Source organism: Rattus norvegicus, chromosome 19, assembly GCF_036323735.1.
Source record: "Rattus norvegicus strain BN/NHsdMcwi chromosome 19, GRCr8, whole genome shotgun sequence".
Classification (NCBI taxonomy): domain Eukaryota; kingdom Metazoa; phylum Chordata; class Mammalia; order Rodentia; family Muridae; genus Rattus; species Rattus norvegicus.
The window spans coordinates 61,352,464-61,361,331 of record NC_086037.1 but is presented as its reverse complement, the minus strand read 5'-3'; the positions used below and the strand labels follow the sequence as shown (position 1 = coordinate 61,361,331).

General features: G+C 43.6%; 1 pseudogene; it reads left to right on the top strand.

The window, feature by feature from the left end:
- The first annotated feature begins 451 nt into the window (after positions 1-451).
- The window catches only part of LOC120098592 (uncharacterized), a 39,738-nt pseudogene continuing 31,321 nt past the window's right edge, over positions 452-8,868 (top strand).

Here is an 8,868-nt window from a genome sequence, read left to right as displayed (position 1 = left end):
CTCTCTTGGTTTGGATAATCTCAGGCTTCCATATGTACCTCAATCCCTCCTCCTCCCCTCCTCCCCCTCCTCCTCTCCCTTCTCCTCTCCCTCCTCTTCCTCCCCCTCCTCCTCTTTCTCCTTCTCTCTTTCTCTGCCACCCATCCTACTGTTCAGCTCAGCACCTGTCATGGGTCAGCTCCTAGGTACCAGAGGGACACTAGATAAGCAAGTAGGGAGAAGCGTGCAGAGAGTAACTTCCGCTTGGCCCATTTTATGTGAATGCTTGTGTCTAAAGAGCTCTGCCCTGCCTCTCAGCCTTATCCTGTTGTTGCACGCCTAATGTCCCACCAGCAAGAACGACGCGCGGCAACAGGATTCTTCTGCGAGCAAGCCTTTACTGTGTTACAGCTCTTCTTAGTGTTACAGCTCTCTTAAGTGTTACAGCTCTCTTGAACAGGGACCCCAAGCAGCAAAGTCGCTCGACTTATATACACAACAGTATGCTAATTATCTCTCAGGGATTGGTGGGGCATGGATCACCCCACTACTTGTCCTCCAGGGATTGGCGGAGAATGAATCACCTCATTAGCATATTAACGGTCAACTGACACCTGGTGCGTAAACCGCACATGTGCAGTACCGCTGTTCACCACTAGAGGGAGCCCTAGCAAGGGGACAAGCCTGCACATGCGCAGTAAGTCGTTTATATCCAGACAAGGCTGGATGTCGGCGCCATCTTTGTTTCGCCGCGCCGCTCTCTACATCCTGTAGTGCTGCTGACAGGATGGGGAGGGAAGAGGTAGGAAACAAAACGTGGGTGAACTTGGATCACTTTCCCTGACAGGAACCAACATCTCACCCTGGATAGGTCACCGACAACAGACCCAAGTGACAGTTTCATCAAAGTCCAGTTCTTCTAGTCTCCACAGGCGCCTGGAGCACTGCACACTTGCAGCATATAGCCATCGCATGCACATAGATAAAATGAATCTTTAAAATACCAGTATTCGTGGAATTTAAAAGGCAAGCAAATGTCACTAATAGTTGTTAGGGTCATGTTTTAGATGTGTTACTCATATAGACCCTAGCAATTGTTTTTTTATACCTAGTGGCTCATGACTACAGACTTATATGTCAAAAGATCTAGGTTTTGAAACATTCTAAGGACTCAATGTGTGGTTCAATGGCAGAGTGACTAAAGAGAGGATCTGACCCCTGGAGTTGGAACTACAGGTGATTGTGAGTCACATGAGGGTGCTGAGCTCAGGTCCTCGGCAAGAGCATCTAATACTCTTAACTCCGGCCCTCTCATTGAATGGTTTGACAGCCCCCAGTAGTCATGGAATAAAACATAATGTGGCAAGTTCTTACAACTGTACTTGAGAGGTATGTCCTCAGTGGCTCTGTCCCCTCTCAATTTGACCTTCATTTGACCTCACAGCATAACAGTTCCCATGGCATCAGCATATACCATAAATGGGGCAGATGGCTGCCTGCCATTCTGCTGTATGGAGATGCCGCGCTCTATGTAATCATTAGAGTATATTTTTTTTAGAGGTTTTGTTTTCCCTCATACTGAAGCTTTCCTATAAATCTCTGTCCACGCTTATGAATTTTTCTTGGCATTTGCTTCTAGAAGTAGTGCTGTTGGCCAAAAACATGGGGATGTTTTAATACTCTTGATTAACTTTATAAATTTATTTTCAAAGGCATTGTGTGAGCTCTAGCGTGCTTTGGGATTAAGTGTGTGTGTCTCGGTGTACTCCTTGAAGCTGATATTTTGGAGGAAGAGTTTTTTTTTTAATTAACTTTTTATTTGACAGGTAAAATAATATATTTCATTATGCTTCCACTCATGACTGCCGCTTTCTGAAATATGTTGTTCGATTCTAAGTCTTTCCTATGACAAAATGTAAATACACTGTTTTATGTTTTTTTACCAGCAGATCTTACCCATCATTCATGTAAGTTTTTATTTTCACATGGCTCTAGCTATTTGCATTTTACGCTCTGAAAATACCCCATTCTAATTATATGTCCTTTTACCAACAACTCAAAATATCTTTAGAATTTTTCTTGTGTCCATTTATTAAGCAGTTCTATCGATTAGTTTTGTTTTCATTCGTTAGTAAATTTAAAATAGGTTGAAATGGTCCTATCTGGCCATAACCCTTACCCTTCACACCTATTATTTTGCCAACCTTCTGAGCAGATTTCCTCTACCACAACCATCTGCATTTTACCCTCTCAGCCCTGATCACTGGTGCTACCAATTTCATTTTCTAACCATTATGGAGTGTGTGTGTGTGTGTGTGTGTGTGTGTGTGTGTGTGTGTGTGCATGTTTCACTGTTTAACTCTGACCCCGTGTGTAGCTGCTATACAATCATTTTAGACCTTGGGTTTCCACCATTTCCATCTAAGCAGCCTCAATCATTCAATAAACTCATTCTATGTGCTAGCTACTGTCTATGTCTACTATGTAGACTCCCAGAGTCTACTCTCAGAGAGTCTTGCAAAATGGGACCATCTGATGCACTCCTTGATACCTACTTGCTAAGCGACTACTATACATTGGAAACAGTCTAATTGCTCAGCTTGTGATGTTAATTAAAGACCATCACCCTCATATGACCCACATGCTGTAGAAGAGACAGTAATTGATGCATTAAATAAGCAATAATGATTGGAAAATAATTGTAAATAATGATTTACAGAAAAGACAAGGAGCTCAGAAGCGGCGGGTGGTTCAGTTTGATAGAGTGTAGTTAACTTTTGATGGACAGGCAAGACTTGAGCTAAGACTAGGTAAAGCAAATAACCATTCGATCTCTGCAGACCCAGGCAAGACGTATCTTGTCCTAAAGTGGGGCGTGGCTTAATGAGGTAGCAAAGAGGCCAGTGGCTGGATTCGAGCACTGGTAATTGGAGATAGAAATCTAAGACGTTAAGAGAGTCCAGGCCATGTAAAGCCACTGCACAGAACATAGGCTGTTCTTGGAGTAACATATGAGAACAGTCAAGTGTTTCTTAGACAAAGCAAAGGACTTGATCGTACTTAGAAGGAGTTCAGTCAGGTTGCTGCAGTGAGCACATTGTCTGGATGTACAAAGGTAAAAGTGATGGAAGATCCACAGGTCTTGGGTACAGATGATGGAGGCTGAGTTGCAGTGGATACAGGCAGATTCTGGATATACTTAAATTGCCAACTGGTCCGTATGTTCCTGAAGCTTACAACTGTGGTTCTCAACCTTCCTGATGCTAAGACCCTTTTTTTTTTTTTTAATTAACTTGAGTATTTCTTATATACATTTCGAGTGTTATTCCCTTTCCCGGTTTCCGGGCAAACATCCCCCTCCCCCCTCCCCTTCCTTATGGGTGTTCCCCTCCCAACCCTCCCCCCATTGCCGCCCTCCCCCCATAGACTAGTTCACTGGGGGTTCAGTCTTAGCAGGACCCAGGGCTTCCCCTTCCACTGGTGCTCTTACTAGGATATTCATTGCTACCTATGGGATCAGAGTCCAGGGTCAGTCCATGTATAGTCTTTAGGTAGTGGCTTAGTCCCTGGAAGCTCTGGTTGCTTGGCATTGTTGTACTTTTGGGGTCTCGAGCCCCTTCAAGCTCTTCCAGTTCTTTCTCTGATTCCTTCAATAGGGGACCTATTCTCAGTTCAGTGGTTTGCTGCTGGCATTCGCCTCTGTATTTGCTGTATTCTGGCTGTGTCTCTCAGGAGCGATCTATATCCGGCTCCTGTCGGTCTGCACTTCTTTGCTTCATCCATCTTGTCTAATTGGGTGGCTGTATATGTATGGGCCACATGTGGGGCAGGCTCTGAATGGGTGTTCCTTCAGTCTCTGTTTTAATCTTTGCCTCTCCCTTCCCTGCCAAGGGTATTCTTTTTCCTCATTTAAAGAAGGAGTGAAGCATTCACATTTTGATCATCCGTCTTGAGTTTCGTTTGTTCTAGGGATCTAGGGTAATTCAAGCATTTGGGCTAATAGCCACTTATCAATGAGTGCATACCATGTATGTCTTTCTGTGATTGGGTTAGCTCACTCAGGATGATATTTTCTAGTTCCAACCATTTGCCTACGAATTTCATAAACTCGTTGTTTTTGATAGCTGAGTAATATTCCATTGTGTAGATGTACCACATTTTCTGTATCCATTCCTCTGTTGAAGGGCATCTGGGTTCTTTCCAGCTTCTGGCTATTATAAATAAGGCTGCGATGAACATAGTGGAGCACGTGTCTCTTTTATATGTTGAGGCATCTTTTGGGTATATGCCCAAGAGAGGTATAGCTGGATCCTCAGGCAGTTCAATGTCCAATTTTCTGAGGAACCTCCAGACTGATTTCCAGAATGGTTTTACCAGTCTGCAATCCCACCAACAATGGAGGAGTGTTCCTCTTTCTCCACATCCTCGCCAGCATCTGCTGTCACCTGAGTTTTTGATCTTAGCCATTCTCACTGGTGTGAGGTGAAATCTCAGGGTTGTTTTGATTTGCATTTCCCTTATGACTAAAGATGTTGAACATTTCTTTAGGTGTTTCTCAGCCATTCGGCATTCCTCAGCTGTGAATTCTTTGTTTAGCTCTGAACCCCATTTTTTAATAGGGTTATTTGTTTCCCTGCGGTCTAACTTCTTGAGTTCTTTGTATATTTTGGATATAAGGCCTCTATCTGTTGTAGGATTGGTAAAGAGCTAAGACCCTTTAATACAGTTCCTCATGTTATGGTGACCACCCCAACCGTGAAATGACTTCTGTTGCTACTTCATAACTGTAATTTTGCTACTGTTATGAATTGTCATGTCTTGCATATTTGATGTGCAAGAGGATGTCTGATATGTGACCCTCCTGAAAGGGTCATCCATCCTCCAAAGAGGTTGGGATCCATAGGTTGAGAACCACTGCCTTAGAGAAAAGAAAGTTACTCCAAGGTGTTAGACATAATGACAACCTCATCTTGCCCGTGAGGAAGCAAGCTTCAAGATTGACCCTGGATTGAGCTTCCATTACCTTGTGTCAGAGATTTCCAGTCAGGATTCTAGGGGGAGATGTTGGGTGGGCAGAGTAGAACAGGTTTCAGGATGGAAACCTGAGCTACAAATAGAAAAGTCGGGTCTGCAGAATGTAGATGGCACCAGAGGCCACCAGAATGTGTGGGGTTGCAAGGTAGGTTGTAGGTACGGACAGAGGGCTAGCTGCTAGGCAGATTCCAGTGTTCTAACATCAGCTGCACTTGGCGTGTGGCTGGCTGCTAGTGTTTCTGCTTTCATTGAGCCTTTTACTCTTTAAATTCCTGCACCAAGAAAAGCTCGGCCTTTTACTAAATCTCATGCAAGGTTGCGGAAAACTCGGGGAAAAGGAACTGTCTTAAGTTATATTTTATAGAATAAATATTGAAGTCGAGACAACATGATTCCATCTCTGTAATTTAGTGACCGTGTAGCAATATATGTTCCCCACGTCTGGAGTGCTAAGGTGGGGGAGCAGGGACATGACCTCATCTGTAACCAATGTTTACAGTTGTATGTGCACAGAAATTTCAGCTTTTCATATAAGAGGTCCACTAGTAAAATATCAGGAAAGCCAAGAGACCCAGGAACAGTTGGGGGTGGGGTAGAGATCTCAGAAGAGAAATGAGAGAAAGTTTTCATCTACAGGTGGGTCCATGTGGCTCCCATTGTTTGTTTAGATTGAAAAAGAAGTTTTGAAGCCTCTGAAGGGCAGTGCTACTGAGAGAAAGGTTTTTGACACATTCCTGGGACATAAGACATACTTAAGGATTTGATTAAAAAAAAAAGGTGGGTGGAGAACAGCAAGGCAACTTTAAACTCCACGAAAACCAAAAGTTATTCTAGCCGAGCAGTGTTATCATTGCAGGCTACTGAGTTTTTCTGTTCACCCTTACAGAAGGCCCGGGGTTGTTTGTCATCATAGGGCAAAGGTCCTTTAGAACAAAATATGTCCTTAGGGTAAGTCAACACTTTGAGTGTCTATTGTCTATCTTGACTGTGCTTATACAACAATATTTTGTAAAGTTCTCGAAGTTTCCCCAGAGGATAACTGTTGCTTTCTCTTTTCCTATCGATGAAACGTCAAATATAGGGAAGACAGGAAGACAGGAAACTGACACCAGCCCTTCACACTTCCAAAGACTATCCAAGCTGTGGTCGCTCCCAAGTTTTAGGCAGAATAGTTGAAATGAGTACCAACTTCTTATGTAAATTTAATTAGTCATCTAATTGTAGACATTGATTGACAGAAACAGAAATCCCATGTAAAGCTAGCAAACCTTGAATCTCAGCTCCTCCCTTCCTGACGTATCTTAATAATTAGTCAGTTATACTATAGTAACACTAAAGGCTGTACTTACTAAAATTCTTTAACTGGGTGTTCTCAATTAATTGGGAGTGCTTACGCTTGCAGATATTTGGAGGCGACTAGGTAAATGATTTTTTGTCAACTGTGGGGCAATGGTATCATTAAACACCACACATGAATGAGGTGGCCTCTCCTAATAATATGTTTGAAGACCGGATTACTCATTCAAGATGCTAAGGCTGAAAAATACTTCCCTAAAGAAAGAGCACATAGAGAGGAGGACAACCTCCTACCCCTACCCGGGAACCTGGAATTGTTTCACATTTTTGTATGAGAGCATTGGGATTTTTGAGTGAATATTTGTTTTCTGTCATTATTTAACAGTGTTACAATAAGGGGGTGAATATGAGCTGTTGGAATCCTCTGGATGGAGCAAATAGACAATGATCTCCTGCCTAGCTGCAGTTGTACACGTGCCTGCTGAATGAGATAGGTGTGTGAAGCTAGTTCATGAGCGTGTGTGTGTGTGTGTGTGTCTGTATGTGTGTATGCATATGTGTGTATGCATATATGTGTATGTGTGTGTGTGAGTTTGTGTGTTTGTATGTGTGTGTGTGCTTATGTGTGTATGCATATGTGTGTATGTGTGTGCATGTTTATGTGTGTATGCATATGTGTGTATGTGTGTGCATGTTTATGTGTGTATGCATATGTGTGTATGCTTGTGTGTGTGCATGCTTGTATCTTTGTGTGTGTGGTGTTTGTGTGTTTGTATGTGTGTGTGTATGCGTATGTGTGTACGTGTGTATGTGTGTGTGCATGCTTGTGTGTTTGTGTGTGTGTGCGTGTTTGTGTGTTTGTATGTGCGTGTGTGTGTGTGTGTGTGTGTGTGTGTGTGTGTGCACTTGCACTCGTGGGCTCAAGTATGCTCTTTCTGATTGTGTTGGGAAGTACAAATTGGGTTTGGGTAAAAGGCTTCCCTACTCCTTCCAGTCCGAAGACTTCACTTCTTCCCATTAAGACAGCCTTTGCAACTTGGCCTCTTTTACACTCCCGCCTCATGCATTCTCTCTTCTAATCTAATACCTCAGAGTCCATATCTAAACATGATCAGTGACAGTTTTCGCTGCGGGGTGAGGCTTTTACTGACAAGGCCGGTGAGTGCTGATTTGAGACCAGCCATTGTGAGTGACTTCAGCTGTCTCTTCAAGTGACACCCGGCTCCTTGAGAAAGGGGCGATGACGAAAGTTCTTTGGACAGAAAACTTTCTCTGACAAGAAGGTGACAGGCCTTTGCACAGCTGGTCTCTGATGCGCCTCGGAAGGGTCCCACAGAGTGACTAATTTGAGCCCTGCAGTAGCTGGAAGTGTGAGGCCAGTGCTCTCTTGGAGTTAGAGGAGTCAGAAAGGCAGATTGGCAGATTTTGGCTGGAGGGGCTCATTGTTAGGGGGTGGAGAATGGGCTGGGAAACCCTTCTCTTTAGAACACTGGAAGTATTAGTGGGGAGTGGATACGTTATGGATCTGAACTTCATTCTCAGCACCTCGATTTTACTTTAGAAGCCACCATATCACTTCTCTTGTTTTGGAGGTGGGAGGGAGGGGTCAATGCTGGCTTCCTGCTCCCATGAATTAGCTGATCAGCAATTTTATTTTCTTTCTCACAGAAATTGGTTCAGGCATGACCAGAGAAGCCAGGATGACCCTGTGAGGCTAAGCTTGGTAGGCTTTGGCATTACCCTTGGGGGGAGATTGGCTTTCTACCTGCAGTCACCAAACTGTAGGTGCATGCCTGCGATTTCCAGAGTCACCACCCAGAACAAGTTAGTTAGAGAAGGAACCGACTAGGGGGATGGAGTGGAGAGAAGAGCCATTCCCATCCCAGTGAGATCACCAGAGACTCTCAGCTGGATCTGAAGGACCCTCTATTCTTGACTTTTCCATTACACAAGCCAGTGAGTTCTTGTTTCTTGTGTGGCTAATTTAAATTGGCTTCTCAGCAGAATGATTCCTCATCAATATGAATAGCTGTGAGTTTTGAGGACTTTCAAACATTGCAGTTCTATTTTCTGTTGGGAAATGCCCAAACACTGTCCCATCCATCCATCCTTCATTCCTTCCTTCCTTCTGTCTTAATTCTGTCTGTCTGTCTAAGTCCATTTACAGGAGTGGGCAAGTATTTTGTTTGAGCACTATCAGCCCTATTGCCTTAAGACAGACTCTCTCCTTGAACTGGAAGCTTGCTTGTTTGGCCAGCTTACGGGATTTGCCTATCTCCATCTTCCCATGCTTGAGTTATAGTTATGTCAGCCATTGTGACTTGTTACCAGGCTTCAGGAGATTCAAACTCAGGTCCTTATGCTTGCAAAGCAAGCTTAATTCTCTGTTGAGCATCTCTGTGGCCTCCATTGTGGGATTTAGAGCCTCACTGTGTTTGATTCTTTCTCTCTTACCCATATGCTGTGTGTAAGAAGCTTAGTATCTATGTACCTACATTTTCTTGCCTATAAGATGCAGGTAGGGGGTTCTTTTTTAACCTTGAGTTGCCAGTGGGGATT